General features: G+C 40.0%; 1 long non-coding RNA gene across 1 annotated transcript; it reads right to left on the reverse strand.

The window, feature by feature from the left end:
• Positions 1-2,233: 2,233 nt before the first annotated feature.
• LOC115095094 lies at positions 2,234-11,757 on the reverse strand. Its single transcript, XR_003857689.1, has 3 exons — positions 11,673-11,757; positions 8,307-8,345; positions 2,234-2,375 (listed from the first exon to the last, which is right to left on the reverse strand). It is a non-coding gene; the product is annotated as an uncharacterized LOC115095094 (long non-coding RNA).
• Positions 11,758-18,322: the final 6,565 nt, after the last annotated feature.

Consider the following 18,322-nt stretch of genomic DNA (forward strand, 5'->3'; position numbering starts at 1 on the left):
TCTTCTTCTATGTTAAGGTTAATGTTATAACCCCCTGTTCCTTGTAAACCGATATGATATGATCTGTATCATGAATGTCGGTATAAAAAAGTACTAAATAAATAAATAAATGGTACATACAGGTTCCACAAATTTTGTTTTTGGGGGAGGGGAGGATGTGGCACCCCTACAGGTTGACCTCTAGATGTCACCTAGACCCTGTAGAAAAACAATTAGCTAAAGGGAATACCATTTTACAGTTCCTCCTCTATGAAGTAAATGAATGGGTGGACCCTGCTATAATTAGGGGACTAGGGCTAAATTCATAAGGAGAAAGAGGAAGGAGGTTGAGGGGAGAGGAGCCTTACTGTAGTGAGTCACTTTCCTTAGGGTGAGGCCTACAGCTTCAACACAGATATCTTTAAGGAAAAAAACCTGCCTGTGCACTACCTGCCAAGTTAGATACTAATATAAAGAGATTGAAAGAATTTATTAAGGATTTGGACTGTGTATTAAAGAATAGTTGCCTGAGTCATACAGTCTGGAGCTCTGAGGAAAGATTATCCACCTGGATCCAGAGACCAGGTCATTAAGCCCTGGTAGTAATCTTCCAAAGTTGGTTAGAGCTGCAGTGTCAGTGCGCTCAGAAGATATTAGAACAGTTAGTGAGATACCCTATTTTGGAAGAAGGGAAGTGTTGTTTACCCTCTCTTTCATTTGGAGAAACTTAATGCCTTCTATTCAAGGAGGCTCAGAAGAAGAAAAACCACCAATAAGAGACTGAGGAGCATCAGTGAAGACCCTCAACAGGATCTTCGAATGGGACACAGGTGCAGGTTGGGTCATGGTGTGAAGTCTGCTGGATCCAGGTAGGACAGTGAAAATTCAAAGGGAATCTGTCACAGCCTGGGATACTTCAGGAGTAGGCAACCATTCTGCTCAGGCATGGAGTGATGGGTTTCCCTTTGCTTGGGCTCCAAGTTAAAGTACTTGGGGGTGTGGATACCTAGAAATCTGAATGATCTTTATGCCCTTAATATTAAGACTACAATGTCTGACCTGGGGGCTCAATTGACCGCTTGGCACACCCTGCCGCTGTCCCTCTCTGGGCGCTGTGCCCTGATTAAGATGATATTGGTTCCAAAATTATTATACAAACTCCATATATTGCCTTGCTGGCTTTCGCGCGCAGATATCCTGTGGCTACAGCGCTCCTTTCAACGATTCTTGTGGGCAGGGAGGAGGGCTCGGCTAAAGTACTCTGTGTTGTTACATTCTAAGGAAACTGGGGGGCTAGGTATGCCTGATTTTCGTCTGTATAATGCGTCTTGTCAGCTTCGTTTTGTGGGGGAATGGATCTTAGACCAATACTCTTACTGATTAGCATGATGGCTCCCTGGTCTCCGGTGTACCTGGTACAAGCTGACGCAGTTACCTATCGCACTCTGAATATCCCTAAGAACTCCTTCAGCCATGCGTGGCGTTGGCTTCATCAGCAGGGGGGGGGGCCTAGAGGGTATTACTTCACTCAATCCCCACATAGGCCAATCTCTACCCCTATAAAACTAGTATCATTAATAAATATCTTATTCTCTCAGGAGATGAAACTTCCAGAGTTTAATTTCTCCTGCTTTCCTTGTTACTGGAGAGACAGAGGTATAGACCAGATATACACAGCTGTATAACTAGATGTGCGAACTTAAACTTACTTCACAATTTCACTTCTACAAGAATTGTCTATCAATGGCTGATAAAATCACATTCGCTTCAACCACCATTGTCCATTAGGAGAGATTACACCCCCCCCCCCCCCCCACCACCACCATGTGCCCAATGTTTATTTTATCGTCTCATTCATCTAATTAAGGTGCATCAGGTCAGGGCTACAGTAACTTCATTAGCACACTTGCATAATGTACCAATTCAAGATATTTCTAAAGCAGCGACCTGGTCATCAATTCACACTTTCACATCCCATTACTGTCTTGATCAACAGTCAGTGGCTGACAGTGGCTGTGGGAGCAGCAGTGTTATATCACATCCAACAAAACTAATGGCCGTCCACAACACAGGTTGCTAGTTGAGACTGACAATAATTGACTAACACAAGCAACCTTCAGCTTGGGACTCCCAGACAACATGGCTAAATAAGCCTGCTTATTGACGGAAAAAAGCAAGTTTGCTTACCGTAAACAATGTTTTCCATAGATAACTTTTATTTATTAATTTTCACAGAAAAATAAACAGAGAACAGTTCACAAAACACCTTGCAGTGTTCTAATTACTGTTTACATTCTACTGTTCCCTCCGCCCCGACTTCACCCCAGAACGTGTATTTGATGATGAGTCTGACTCCGTTTCATTTACTGGATCCAAATTTCGTGGAGGTGCAAGCACTGCTAGTTGGATGGAGAAACAAAAGGTTATAAATTATAAGAGGATAGTAATCCATCTTCCAAATGTAAAGAGGAATCAAAAGTATCATGCCAGGGCTAAAAGAAATGAGTTACGGCATGGCAAGTAATTATTTTTACTCGCTAAACTGACCAAATACATTTCCTACGTATTTGACCAAATGTTTCTAAGTCCTCAAGTTGGATGAATAAACTGCTTTCTTCTCTTGATTTTTATTTAACTTTTCTCTTGCCCCACAGCTACCAAAAACATTTGGATAAACTACATCACACAGTAAAGTAAAATGAATTAATTTGAACAGAAATGCCTATCTCATATTTTGGTTCAGTTTCATACTAATACCTGAAGCAGTTCTTTATTAGAGCAGCAAACTAAGAACAAGGGAAGCGAGAGTTCGAATCCTGCTGATTCTCCTTGTGAGATTGGTCAGATAACTTCCCCCTCCATTACCCTAGGTACAAACTTAGGGCCTCGTTTACTAAGCATTTTTCCCATATCAGAGAATGAATGAAAAACCTTTGTAAATCAGGCCCTCTGGGATCAGGGAAATTCCTACTGGACTTGAATGTAACTTGCCTTAAGCTACCAAATGAAAAGGTCTTAGTTAAATAAAATAAGAAAACTAAATACAAATATTAGAATTATTTTGAGCTAAGAGTTTATTGAGATGGACCCAATTCGGATAGTGCTGAGGTACTGCTATTGCACATAGCGAGGGAATAAAGGTACAATGCTCATGATGAAAGAATGCTGGGAGATGTGCCCCAATAACCCTTTGCGGAGATATAGAACCCTACCTGTGGCAAAAAGGTTTAAAATAGGCAAAAGATGTAAATAACTAGGCATCATGAACTGCTGCTTTGTAATGTTAAATCGTCACACATTAAAAATGAAATCTATATCAGCACCTTCTATTTTGAAAGTGCCACAAAATTAAAATCCAGGATAATTTCCCAAGGAGAATATTTAACTTTGATAACATCTTTTTGCCTAATTAGCAGTGGCAGGTCTTGTCATTCTGATTAATGAGTCTCCTTGGCTCTTTAATTAATAATAATTTACAGGAACTATACACACAAAAATGTTAAATCTAGGGAATGTGAAATTTCAGATTTTTCTAGCTTTCTGCCAATTGGAAAAGAATAGGTTTAGATGTCTAGGAATTATTCCCCTTCTCCAAGAATACGATAGCTTTTCTCTGTGATTTGTTTTAGCTCCTCTGAATCACCATCTTCAAAAAATAGTTCTGGTCCTTATCCTTCCTGAGCACCCATCTACATTTACATTTACATTTATTAGGATCGCCTAACACAGAAAGGCCTAGGCGATGAACAGAATAATGTACATAATCATCAAAAAAACATATACAAAATCATGAAAACTTTAAAATAACTAAAAACATAGAATAAAAATTTCAAACATAAAAATAAATAACATTAAGACAAGAAAAAGAGCAATCATAATAAAAACAAATTGTGAGAGACAAGTGAAATAAATTGAACAACTAAAAATAAGCTAACTTTATAAAGAAAGGTTTTAATCTCTTTTCTAAAATTCTTGAGAGTCACATTGCTTAAGTTCAATAGGAAACGAGTTCCAAAGAGTTGGTCAGCAACTGAAAAGGCACTCTCATGAGTGGTGTGTAGTTGTGAATCTTGTGAGGAGGGAATCTCTAGGAGCCCTCTTTGCGATAAATGCAAAATTCTAGCTGGCTGATAAAATTTTAAAATCGCATTGGCCCAGACACATAAATGGTCATTTAAAAGCTTAAAAATCAACATTCCCATTTTATATTTGATCCTTTCCTGAACAGGTAGCCAGTGAAGCTCAATCAGGGTTGGAATATTGTGATCGCTCCTTCTCAGGCCTGAGATTAACCCCTTTTACTCCCTGGTCATTCAATGGTTCAACTGACTCCCTGTCAGGGTCTGATCAGGGCATAGACATAACAATCTCAATTCACAAACAGCTTTAATTAAGGAAACATATTTAAAACAGATTTTAACAGATTCCTGTCCTACAATATCCAGGAGCAGCCAGGGCATAATTTGTAGACAAAAAGGAAGATGAACTGTGGTGCGGGGGAGGGGAAGCAAAGTGGGAGGGAGCTGAGTCAGTGACCAGGGGGAGGAGCCAAGTGTGAACTCTCTCTTACACATATACAATTACACTCATGTATGCAAAGACATCCAATAGCAGCATACGCTGTGGTGGACAGGCATTTGCCATGTGAATCTTCACCTTTCCCATCCTCTTTCAGGGCTCTTCTATTATTCCAGAAAAGTGCACAAAAATTGAGGCCATGTAGCTGCCGTCCTCTCTGGGAAAACAGCTCAGACACTCTCTGTTCTACTTTTACTGGGGCCTGGGAGGCCACCACCAACTCTGCTATTTTCTACAGGGAGCTGAAACTGATTTATACCAACAGCTCTGCTCCGTTTTGTGCGGGAGCCAGAAAAGATCAGGATGAAACCTACTCCTTCTCCTTGGTTCCTGGAAAAAAGGTTGTAGAACACCATTCTGGGTTGTTCTGCAAGAAATAAATTAAGCCTTGGGTAACAGACACAAAAGGAGACTGAATTTATCTATATTCCATTTTTCTGCATTTCAAAGCAGATTACATTAAGATAAGAACATAAGAAATTGCCATGCTGGGTCAGACCAAGGGCCCATCAATCCCAGCATCCTGTTTCCAACAGAGGCCAAACCAGGCCACAAGAACCTGGCAATTACCCAAACACTAAGAAGATCCCATGCTACTGATGCAATTAATAGCAGTGGCTACTCTCTAAGTAAACTTGATTAATAGCCATTAATGGACTTCTCCTCCAAGAACTTATCCAAACCTTTTTTGAACCCAGCTCACTAACTGCACCCACCACATCTTCTGGCAACAAATTCCAGAGCTTTATTGTGTGTTGAGTGAAAAAGAATTTTCTCTGATTAGTCTTAAATGTGCTACTTGCTAACTTCATGGAATGCCCCCTAGTCCTTCTATTATTTGAAAGTGTAAATAACAGATTCACATCTACTCGTTCAAGACCTCTCATGATCTTAAAGGCCTCTATCATATCCCCCCTCAGCTGTCTCCTCTCCAAGCTGAACAGCCCTAACCTCTTCAGCCTTTCCTCACAGGGGAGCTGTTCCATCCCCTTTATCATTTTGGTTGCCCTTCTCTGTACCTTTTTCATCGCAACTATTATCTTTTTTGAGATGCGGCGACCAGAACTGCACACAGTATTCAAGTTGCGGTCTCACCATGGGGCGATATAGAGACATTATGACATTTTCCGTTGTATTAACCATTCCCTTCTAATAATTCCTAACATTCTGTTTGCTTTTTTGACTGCTGCAGCCCACTGAGCTATTTCAATGTATTATCCACTATGATGCCTAGATCTTTTTCCAGGGCAGTAGCTCCTAATATGGAACCTAACATTATATAACTACAGCATGGGTTATTTTTCCCTATATGCATCACTTTGCCTTGTCCACATTAAATTTCATCTGCCATCTGCAAATTATCACAATCCACTTGTGATTTAACTACTATGAATAATTTTGTATCATCTGCAAATTTGATTACCTCTCTCATCGTATTCCTTTCCAGGTCATTTATAAATATAAAAAGCACCGGTCCAAGAACAGATCCCTGAGACACTCCACTGTTTACTTTTTCACTGAGAAAATAGACCATTTAATCCTACTCTCTGTTCCTGTCTTTTAACCAGTTTGTAATCCACAAAAGGACATCGCCTCCTATCCCATGACTTTTTAGTTTTCTTAGAATCCTCTCATGAGGGACTTTGTAAAATGCCTTCTGAAAATCCAAATACACTACATCTACCGGTTCACCTTTATCCACATGTTTATTAACCCTTCAAAATAATGAAGCAGATTTGTGAGGCAAGACCTCCCTTGGGTAAATCCATGTTGACTGTGTTCTCTTAAATCATGTCTTTCTATATGCTCTGTGATTTTGACCTTTAGAATAGTTTCTACTATTTTTCCCAGCACTGACGTCCGGCTCAGTGGTCTATAGTTTCCCAGATCACCCCTGGATCCCTTTTTAAATATTGGGGCTACTTTGGCCACCCTCCAGTCTTCAGGTACAATGGATGATTTTAATTATTTCACTTAACTTCTCACCTTTGAAAGTTTTTCCAAGGACAAAATCTTTAGGGAGGAAGTTTCAGACAGCAGGAACCCATAGATCATGCAGCCAATATTCAAAGGAAAGCAATGAGGGTGATTTCCCTTTGCAAACCGTCTCTAGGTACAAAGTAGCAATGGGCTTCGTACCTGTTTAATTCCCCTGGGCAAAATTTTGCTGGCAAACAACACTCAGGTTTGAAAATCAAATCTATGATGTTATCACACTACACGATTCTCTCCCTGACCCCAGAAATGCCTCCCTTCAAACCAGCTACAAGGGTGCGCACCATGGGAGCTCATGCATATTTCTAGGCAAACTGAGGATCTCTTTACATTGGTAAATGACTTTGAAAATTGCCCTTCTAATTTACAGGAAATTCATAAAACAGCACTTACAGACCAGCCCCACCAGAATTGGTGTGCTAGTGCCTAGGGAAGAATGGAAGGTGACTGCCACTAATTTGGCACCTGCTGCCAGCCACCAAATGTCACTGATTGGGAACCTCAGAAGAGGTGTTCCTCTAGTCCTGGGGCCATCAAGAGTTCCCGGACCTACCCAGGCATGCATTCTGGAGGTGGAAAGATGAAGTCTGGTAGAAACAGGTGAGTAAGAAAATAACTGTAGCATCCGCTAGTATTGTTGCACAGTTTCAGCATCTAAGGGTTTGGCATACCTTGTTGTGGGCAGTGGCTCAGGGATATAAATTTTCCCCTGAGCACTGTGATCAGGGTCATTGTCTTTCCCTGAGAAGATTGATCCAGAGGGGTCTGTCTGCTTCCCTGGTAGATGGTGCCCAGGAAATGTTGAGAGTAGAAGAGTGTTGGAGTTTTGGAACATATTTCCAAAGACTGGGTTTTGAATCAGTTTCCTGAGAAAAGGGCTAACCCCAGTATCTTGAAAGGCCGAGCTCTGGATCTTTTACCTTTGTGACCAGTTACAGCAGAAACAGGATGCTGGGCTTGTTGGACCCTTGGTCTGACCCAGTATGGCAATTTCTTATGTCCTTATGAGGTTGGAGATTCTGCAGTGTTGGGGACTTTGAGATTTTTGTAAACACTGTTGGAGTTATCTGTTTTGGAAGATTTATTTTTGAGCAAGGAGATTGTCATCTTTCTAGCCCCTGTTTTATGCTGGAACTTGAGAGGTTATCCTTTCCTCCAAGGGTCAGGGAATCTAGAGCTGGACACCGGTTCAGTTAAGAGAACAACTTGATGTTATTCCTAATTTTTTCCATAATGGCTTGGATCGTAATGTTCAAACTTTAAGTGAATTTTTTAGCACCATTCTCAATGCGGTTATTTATTATCAGTATCTCATGTAGAAAGACTTCACACTTGAGGATTGCACTGACCAGTGACAAGGAAGAATGGGGTGAGTGTGATTTTTCATGATTGGATCCCAACTGCACCAGGGGTCCAGGAGATAGAACCATTCCCCCCCACCCACCAGCATTAGATGAATCCCAGTATCTCCAGGGGCTCTTGTGAGATGTGTATATGAGAAAAGAAGAGGTCTGGGGAACTTTGTGACTCCCCCTAAATTTTATGTACCCTATGATAGGGTGGGGAGGCTTATATAAGGATAAACCAAACTAAAATAATTTAAAAAAAACAGCATTTACATTCAAGATTTATACAGGATCTTTAAGTGCCTCTGAAGAAACATGTTCTTGCAGTGACATCTTGTGGATAAATAAGGGTACTATATCTTATTAAAAACCGAGTTGTTCCACCCAGAGCTAATACAGCCTACTTACCAGAATGTGCAAGCATCCACGGTCAGCACATCCACGGTTCTGAATTTAAAAAAAAACACCGTTGTCATTATCCTCATGTCCTCCTGACATGTCCTGAAAATTTGGTGTGAACATAAAACCAAACACAAAAGTTATTAGGAACATACACAGACAGACACAGCAATCTCATTAAGCTTTCCCTTCGTATGTGCTACTATACTGAGAGGCACAAAAATTATAGATCAGAATGAAGCAAAGTTCTGTGCTGGTACGGTGCTCCACAGCACAATTTGTGGCAGTACAAAATTACAGCTCTTGTTTCCATCACTGGTCCTGAAAATGCACTTCTAAAAATGGAGATTCAACACCTGTGCATATGGAGTACATTCCATGCAAATCTTGGGCAAATTAGGATGTATCAGAGAGCAGAGCTGGCACTGGCTACCACCATTCATTGATAGTGATACAGTATTGTTGTGAAACCATGGGACAAACATCAGGGGAGCCTGAATAGCTAAGACCTCCAGGGTGGTAAATAAAAGGATTCACGGTAAGGGCACATGTCAGTGCTACAAATGTACCACTGACGTTTACGTTAAAAAGACACTTATTCTGGTTTTAAACTCCCTGGTGGAATAGGACAAGCCGTCGTCACAATAAGACAGAAGCCCAATAAAGGCAGTGTTAGATTGTCCAAGTCCCTAGAATACAGGCCTTTCTTTTCCAGTTTGCCTTTCCTATCTCCCCCACCACTAAACTGAACAGCCAGTCATAAATAATATCTTTGTGAAGCAGGCTGCTGTTTGGCACGCATGCCTGACTGTGCCGTTCTTGGAATCCTACCTCCCACTGTAGGCTACCTCCCACCCAAGGCAGCCACTGGAACTAAGCTAGAAATATTACCTATTGCGCATTTGGCCTTGATACGAGCTCATCTTTTCTCTTTGGGCTTCTTCAGAAAGAAGTTCATGCTTTAAGGGGTTTATTTCTGCTGAATGGGAATGTGTTTTCACCCAGTTATTATTGATGGTGGTAACTTTCTCAGCATTACGCGGCATATTTGAACTAGTACTGTGTATAGAAAAGAATTATTTGCACAATACGGTTTGAAGTAGAAACCTGAAATATGAGTCAAGCATATGATCAGCATGTGCTAAGAATTTGATCTATATAAATACTATGCTGAAATCTTTAGCTGAGGAATTAACTTGCTGGTAACAGAGCTTGACCATGTTAACAATAGTCCATGTGTGTTACAATAAAATAGTAATTATTTTGGTGGCAATCTCTCATAGAAACATAGAAGATATAGTAGAAAAGGAGCACTTGCTCCATCCAGTCTGCCCATTTGTGCCTGCCTACCATGCTGTCACAGGCCTTACTTGATCTCTGATTGCCTCTTGAAGTCGCTTCAGGGACTATTTACTAAGCTATTTTAAAAACAGGCATTAACGCCAGATTTTAACAAGGGTGTTAGCCGTGATTTTAATTCCAAATTTAATAAAGAGTGTTAAGTCAGTAGTAAATCCAGTGTTAAAACTGGATTTAATGCAATTGTATTACTGCCACCAGCAATATATCCACTTTACTGGCAATATATCCACATTACCGCATTCCCCCCTTGAGAAGTAGTAATCCCTCCACCCACCAAGGGAAAAATAAGGCCCTTCTAAATATTTTAATGTTTGTATCATATCTTCTCTTTCTTCTTCTTCTAGAGAATATTTCTCATCTATTATATATTTCTCATGTCTTCCTACCTCTCCCTAAACATATACTTGTGATGGGCACTCTAAATTGGGTCTCTGTCTTGCGGTATGGCTCGGGAAGAGATTTTTTTGGGGGGGAGCCCCAGAATTCTTGTTGGATATGTAGAGAAAATTATTGTGTGTGCAGTACCAGCAGCAGTCTGGTTAGTCTGTTATAAGTGGACAATAAGTATTTTTATAAATAAATAAATAAATAAATATATATATAATACCAGTAAACTGCTACTAGATGGCATCATAAATGTTTATAGAACCTGTTGTATGTTATTTAATGTGGAAGTTTCTAGAAGGAGTTACCATTAGGGTTAGAATGGTGTATTCTTTTATGAAGACAAGAAAAGAAGATCCTCTAGAGGGAGTAAATTTAGGTCTATATAATATCTGGTTAAAGGTTTGGTGGGAGGAATTTCGGAAGGAGCTACCAGCAAGGCTGGTGAACTTGGGGGCCCCTTTTGTAGGAGATGGCCCTGCAGGGTCTTTTCCCATCAAGAAGTGCCTGAGGAAGAAGAAGTGTTTCCTCTCATGGGAGAAATGACCAGGAGACCCGGTCTGTTTAGCTCTACAGCCAGTGGAGAACTAGGAGAAGGACAGGAAACTAAACAAAGGAGTATACCAAGGATACCAGAGAAGTCCTTGGATGCTGCCTATCATATAGAGTTAATGGACCTATGGAGAAGTGGTACGCCATGAGTGAGTACATGATGTAACTGAAGCTAATGTTGAGTATTGAGAGGTATTTGAGTTACACTAGTAGATGATGGCATGTGATATTGTGAATCTACGATTGAGAATTGAAGTGAGAATGTGAGCAACACATTTCTCCACATAATAGGCATGAGTAGTATTGTAGTGCATTGTTGAGACATTGGAATAATCCTCTTGGTTTTTGTACAGCTGGTTGATAAATGTTAACTGAAATCTTTAAAGCTATATCTTGACTGTGAAAGCTTGTGAACTTAGGAGCCTTTACTATCTTCTGCTATCTTGTAAGTATTTGCTATGCTTGTCACCCCAGAGTATTTGCTATGCTTGTCACCCCAGAGGTTTGGAATATATCTTAGTGAGAACCTTATTTAGGGGACCAGTGAGCTACTAGCATTGACCATTTAGATAGTGAGGAACAGGTTTCATGGAGGGAAGACCTAATTGGAAATATAACAGGCTATCAAATTCTACCTCCTGTAGCTGTGTTTGCCCTGTAGTGGCATGGCAAAATTTATTAGTGAAAGGGAGCCAGTTTTTCTTATTGATTTGTATAGAGTAGGTTAGTAGGAGGAAGATATGGAGAGGACATGATCTTCAAGATCAAGAGTTTCCAAGACCAGGAATTCCTGACTTCAATGCCTAGCCTTGTTCACAAGCTAAGTTCTCTAGCAACAGGATCAGAGGAAGAGTATCAATGCTTATTAGCAGTGAACTCGGGCCGCATTCATACGCACGTCAGCTTTAGAGAAAACTTCAGCTAAGTGTGCACACAAACATCGAAAGGTTAAACAGAAACAATGACATAGAGTAAAGAGAGAAGGAGAAATACAGAAACAACTTAGACAGAGAGTATACACAAGGGAATAAGCTCAAGATTAGAGAATAAAGCATTGAATAGATTAAAAACGCTTACCTAAAAGAGAAAATCCAGAACTTACAAATACCTGAAACACATTCTCTGGAAATGAAGAATACAGCATACAAAGAATCATTTTCCTTAAATAAAACAAACATAAAGAATATTTGAATACTTAAGAAGCAGAAAATAAGTAATAATACTTATCTAATAGTTAAGATCAGACATAGGCCAGATATCTTGTAATCCTTTGAAGAAGTATTTAGAAGAAATAAATCGTGATTATTATGGGTAAAGAGGTATCAAATTTCTGAATATCTGTAATGATTTGCAAAATTTAGTGCACTAACTACAAAAAGCAATTTTAATATAGAGGAACTGTTGAAAGTTTTCATTGTATAATTTTAAAGAATTTCAAGTTGCTTTGCTTGTTTCAAACATAACCAACTCTCTGCCAGTTGTACAATTTAATGAAAAAATAAAGAACACCAAATTTACAACTACAATATTTTGTTCTGATGAATGCTTTAACTAAAAATATTCATGTTTGAAAGCTTTTCAGTTGATAGCTTTTCAGTATGCCTTTAGAGATTAAGATTCAAGCATCCAAACAACTTTAAATAAAAGAGGTTATTTGACTATTTCCTTGTAAATTCACTGAGGCTTTAACATCTAAGGAGCTTCTCTCACAAAAGCAATATGGAAACCAAGCCTTAATCCTTCAACTACATACATGACAGTGAAAGAGAGTGGTGGAGGTAGGGAGACCAGAACAGATGACAGATTTGGATAATAAATGCCTTTGTTTCCAAGCATGTAGCTCACATGTAAAAGTCTCCAAAGAAACTTTGGAATCTAAGGAGAGACAAGAAGAAGTTTCTTGTATCAAAACCTTTTGATTAAGGGCCAAAGCAATAGAAATAAAGGAAAAAAAATGCTACAAGGCACAAAGAGAAGGACATAATAGCAGGTGCATTGGCATTAAAATCCCAAAGCATAGGCACAGAGAAAGGCAGTAAGAAAAGTGGCATCAATACCCCAATGCACCAAAAGAATTGATTGACTCTAAGCTATCTATGGTTCCCTTTATATCTAGTACCATTCAGAAATCATCTTATTTTCTTCGATGTATCACGTCTTCATCCTCTTTTAGATAATTGTGATCTTAAATTGCTCATGCATGCTTTTGTCATTTCCAGACTAGATTTCTGTAGTTCTCTTCTCATGGGTTTACCACAATATCAGCCAAAATGCCTATAAGTGCTCCAAAATACAGCAGAAAAAAATCATTTGTGGCCTGAAAAAGTCAGACATATTACTCCCATATTTCAGTCTCTTCATTGGCCTCCAATATCCTGTCAAATTAAGTTTAAAGTTCTTTGACATTTCGCTCTCTTCATTCTGGTTATCCACTTTATCTTTCAGAATTTCTAGTCACCTTACTGTTCTTGTAGGATTCTTCGGTCCTCTCAAAAAGGGTCTACTCCACTTTTCCCCTCCCTCTGTTATCCACTAGAGAAAGTTCATTTTCTAATCAAGGACCTCTGCTTTGGAATCCTCTACTGATGGACTTGAGGGCAGAAACTAATTATCTGAAATTTTAAAAAGCAATAAAGACCTGGCTATTTTCACAAGCTTTTAGCTGTTATCACTTGCAGCTGTACCTTTAAGAGTATGGAGTTAGCTTTGGTTTTACCACTAGCAAGTCAGTGATGTGTTGTCTGTATTTTATGTATGCAGATTGTTCTTTTAGGTTTGCCATTTGATGTTTGTTAACATGCTTTGCATTTGATTATTATGCATGTTTATTTTGTAAACCATCTGGGTAACCTGTTTGACAGATGATACATCAAGTTTAATAAATGAAATGAAAGAAGGCTAAAGAGGTACCAATAGTGGCATGAACAGAATTAAGTGTGTATGGTGCCAGTTAATTACTTTGGAAGATTTACAGTAAACTTCAAGTTGGAACACTCAGCTAGAGCATCCCATTTATCTGATTGGTACTTACACCCATCCACAGCTTATACCCTGTGAGATAGCACCTACAGCAAGAATAACCTATGCACCTTGAGCTCTGGAGGACTATCTCCCCCCCCCCCCCCCCCCATTGAAGAATCCACGATCCAGGGCTGTTGGACTTTATAAGGATGTAGCTCAGGACACGGTGTGACCCATACATTCTCAGACTGCCCAGAAAAGGGGCTTCACTACACAAAATGTAGATTTCAAAAATAGCTAAAACTTTTCTTTTCTCAAAACTTTCTTACCCAAACACCCAACTTGAACTGTTTCATCAACACTGTTTCTTACAAAACTTAAATCTTGATCATATAGAAAGGAAATGAGTAGATCTCTCAAAAATCTTGTTTACAAAAGATTCCGAGTTTTGTAATGAAAAAATATTTTCAACATATGAATGAGAATTTTTTGGTGACCTGGTCAGTATTTATCCAGACCTGGGTAAGGTCACACAGGAAAGAAGGAAGGGATTCCTTGGAATTTACCAAGAAGTTCAAGCTTTAGGAGCGTCCTTCCTTCGCAGGTATCCCTGTAAATATATAGTGAAGTTAAATGCAGATTGCTTTGTTTTCTTTATTCCAGAGAAACTTAGGACTTTTTTTAGATGTAAGGACTGGGAACAGGCTTCCTTCCTCTTAAACCTCGAATAATTGTAACTGTCTTGAATTTTTAGGATTGGGTGAATGCTTGGGGTACTGCTTTTTCCTCTTTTTGATTAGTGGAGGAGGAATAGCCTAGTGTTTAGAGCAGTGGACTACAGACCAGGGTTCAAGTCCTGCTGTCGCTCCTTGTGACCTTGGGCAAGTCACTTTACCCTCCATTGCTTCAGGTACAAACTTAGGGCCTCATTTTCCAAGCCGCTCGCACGCGATAAGGGACCTTTCGCACGTGAAAAGTCCCTTATCGTGTGCGATAACAGGATGGGGGCGGAGTCGGGGCGGAGTCGGCCCCGGAAGAGGAGGAGTTGGGGCATCACCGGAGCCGACTCTGCACCGACGCCGCGGACAGCGAAAAGGTAAGTGCCTTTTCGCTGCCTATTTCGCTCCCAATAGCTACACCTCCTATGGTGGCGCTATTGGGTGCGAAACCGGCAGCGATCGCACCGTGACGGTGAGATCGCTGCCAGCTAGCGCAGGCCCGCCCCCCGTTTCGGACCCCCGCCCCTCATCTTCTAAAGTATCGCAGGCCTGCGATACTTTAGAAAATGAGGCCCTTAGATTGTAAGCCCTCTGGGGGTAGGGAAATACCTCCCGTACCTGAATGTAAACCGATGTGATATCTCAGATCAAATGTTGGTATATAAATAAAAATTATTGTTCTTCACTCCTCTTTTTCTTTTCTCTTCCCATTCATTTGTTGGACTTTATAATGAGAGGCAGATTGTCATCATTTTTCTTTACCTTTTGTAAATGTATTTTGTTGTTAATGCTCATGTTTTTGTGCAAAGTTTTTTTTCTTTGTATTAATATTTGAAACCTAAGAAATAAATACATTTAAATAAACCACTGTTTCTTACCCATTGCCTATTTTGCCTCTGAATTCAGTATCTGAACAATAAGGCATCCTACCACAAATTGCATTTTCAGAAATTAAGCAAATTTAAAGTTTTAGAGAGTGATGACAATTTTTTCTCCTTAAGGAGGCAATTTCAAAACATTTTTTGGAGGTAAAAAAAAAACCTCTTTGAAAATTGGGCACTTCCCTTCTTCCCCCCAACGCAGATAAAATTTTATAGTAAGCTCTCTGGGGATAGGGAAATACTTACAGTACCTGAATGTAATCCTTCCAGCAGTATGAGTCAGAGATCTCCATCCAGATCCTGCCCTTCTGTGCAAGGTCAGTAAATTGTAGGTATGTTAGTGTAATGCACCATTCCCCATTGGGAGAGGTCTACTTGTTAATGAGTTCAGCATCACACAGGGGGAGTTCAGCATCAGCCTTAGCACAGGACTGAAGTAGCAGGTATCTGGCCTTGTGAGGAAATGTATTTATTATTTATTTATTTAGAAGATGTATATTCCACACATATCTAAAATTCAAGGCTGATAACTAAATTGCATACATAATAAAAACAATAAAAACATATTCAACAGAAAAATATGAGTATACACAAAATACTAAAAAACAATAGAATCTTAAAAAATGAAAGATAAAATCAATTAAACATTAAAAAAAATAGATAAAAACAATGAAAATAAAATATAATAATAATAAATAGCATAGAAAAAGATTAAAATAAGATTCCTCCCTCCACAGTGACAGGGCCTGAAGGACTGATATTCTTTTGGTCAAGGGGCTGCCTGAAATGAGAGAAAAGTTCCAAAACCGCTGGAGAGGTGAAACTATGGGTCTCCAGAGAAGTGTTGTATGAAGAAACTGCATCTGAGGACCCTCGCAGAAAGAAAGAATCTCTTCAGAGGCAGAGTGTGGTAGAGAGGATTATCTTGGAAGGTTCCAGAGAGAAGCAACCTGCCCCAGAAATGTCCCAGGAGTGCTGACTGACTAAACCCAGCAGCCAGAGATTCCACTAGGAGATAAGAAAGAGGAACCGAGAGGATCTACAGACCATAAAGGTACTGAGAGGATCTACGGCAGAAGGGTACCTGCCTCAAGAGCTGACCCGGTTGGGGGATGTGTAGAGAAGAAGTGAAAGAGACTGAGATCTATTTTATTGTACTTTGGACTTTGTGTACAGTGCATGCACTACCATCTAATATACTGTTTTCCTGCCACCTGTTTGCAGTAATTTAATAACAGTTTTGGAGCAAAATATGATTTTTGGTACGACTGGACTGGTGTGTAGAAAAACCCAAGGGTTTTGAAAAGACTGACTCCCCCCCCCCCGTGTGGGGACTCCAGGAGGTCACGGGGCCTTGCATGGTCCCTGGCCCTTCCAGTGTACCCCCTGTGTCCAAGAGCTGGACAGGACGGGGGCTACATATCCATCATCCCCCGGAACTGGAGACTTATTGCTGAAACAGACTATAATTTCACACTTTTGCTCCAGTTCTAGAGGGACTGTGGGTAAATGCACCCAGATATCTATACAAACTTTCTATCAAAAGAAACCCCTTGTCACCCTGAGAAAAAGAAACACGATCTGCCAGGTACAAAGGGAGGATTAATTCTGTAATTGTGGCACACTTTATTGCCAAACCCCACAAAATTCCTGTGGCCAGAGAGGTTGCAAACCTCTTGACATTGAAAAGATTGGTGTGGGGATGAGAGAGAAGGGCACACAGGGACACCGTACATATGCACTGAGATAGCAACACTTGTTCATTATTATCATGGAGGCCTTGGCACTGACCAAAATGCATCTCCAATAAAAGTATCAGCTTTTTTGTGTTACGTTTAACACAGCATCATATGCAAGAAAGATAATGTGGAATATAATTATTTTTATACTAAGGGTCACAGGTGGTTATAAAAAAAGCCCTGCGAATAAAGATGCTAACATCCAATGTGTGTGTGTGGGGGGGGGGGGGGGGCATTTTTATACTCCCTGGAGAGGTTGCGAGCAAGTACCCATGGTCCAGCAAGCTCAGTTTCAAAGGGAAATACAGGCCAGTGCACACCTCACAGGTACAAATTACCCATGGACTCTGCACCTGACACAGACAAAAGTACCCATGGGATTTCAAAATGAAATTCCCAAGAGCATGTTCCCTCCCAACCTAAGCCCTGCCCCCTTTTTTCCCCCCTCAGGTAAAACAAAGGTGTGGGGGCATGCTGAGAGCCTGCAGAGTTTGCCTTTGAAAATCCAACCTGCAACGTCCTCAAATACAAAAGTAGCCATTGGCTTTGCACCTGCTATTTGTGCAGGTGGGGTCCATGGTATGTGAATTATGCTCAGAGATTTGAAAAAGCAATCTCTACGCATGCTTTTCTTCTCCCCTCTTCTTTCCTCATGGGTATGCACAATTTTTTTATCTGCACAGAGGCTGGACAATTTTCAGAAGTCTGTTTTATGTGAGTAGAAACATGTTTACCTGCATGCAGTGCTTTGAAAATTGCCCTCTTAACGTATTCATGCTTTTGGTCTCTTGATAGACCTATGATATTGAACAGGTTGCACTGAATGTCTAACAACACATGACAGGCTATTTAAATTCAGGATTATAACTCAATTGAGGCGCTCTATTGAAAGTCGCTGTTTTGAGTTATAAATGACAATGAGCTCCTATGATTGAATTTCAGCATGAACAAGACTCTAATCATGAATTACACCATTAGACTTAAATTAGAAGGGATGATGGATGAATAGAGAATGCAGGTGGCCAAAGACATCGGTGACTTTAAAGTAAAAAAGGTTTATTCTTTTCTGCTTAGTGTACTTAAGAAACAGAAATACTGACCATATTGATAGACATAGCTTAATGGGGAAGAGTCTGCATGATTTTAGGACAGGGAAGGCTTGCCTAACCAATCTATTACATTTTTTATGAAGGTGTAAAAAAGCATATAGAGAAAGATGAGTCAGTTGATATAGTGTATTTGGATTTTCAGAGGGCATTTGACAAAGTCTTTCATGAGAGACTCCTCAGGAAATTAAAAAGTCATGGGATAGGAGGCAGTGTTCTATTGTGGATTGGTAACTGGATATAAGACAGGAAACAGAGGATAGGACTAAATGGTCAAATTTACAAATGAAGAAAGCTCAATAATGGAGTCCCCCAGGGATC

Source organism: Rhinatrema bivittatum, chromosome 7 (assembly GCF_901001135.1).
Source record: "Rhinatrema bivittatum chromosome 7, aRhiBiv1.1, whole genome shotgun sequence".
Classification (NCBI taxonomy): Eukaryota; Metazoa; Chordata; class Amphibia; order Gymnophiona; family Rhinatrematidae; genus Rhinatrema; species Rhinatrema bivittatum.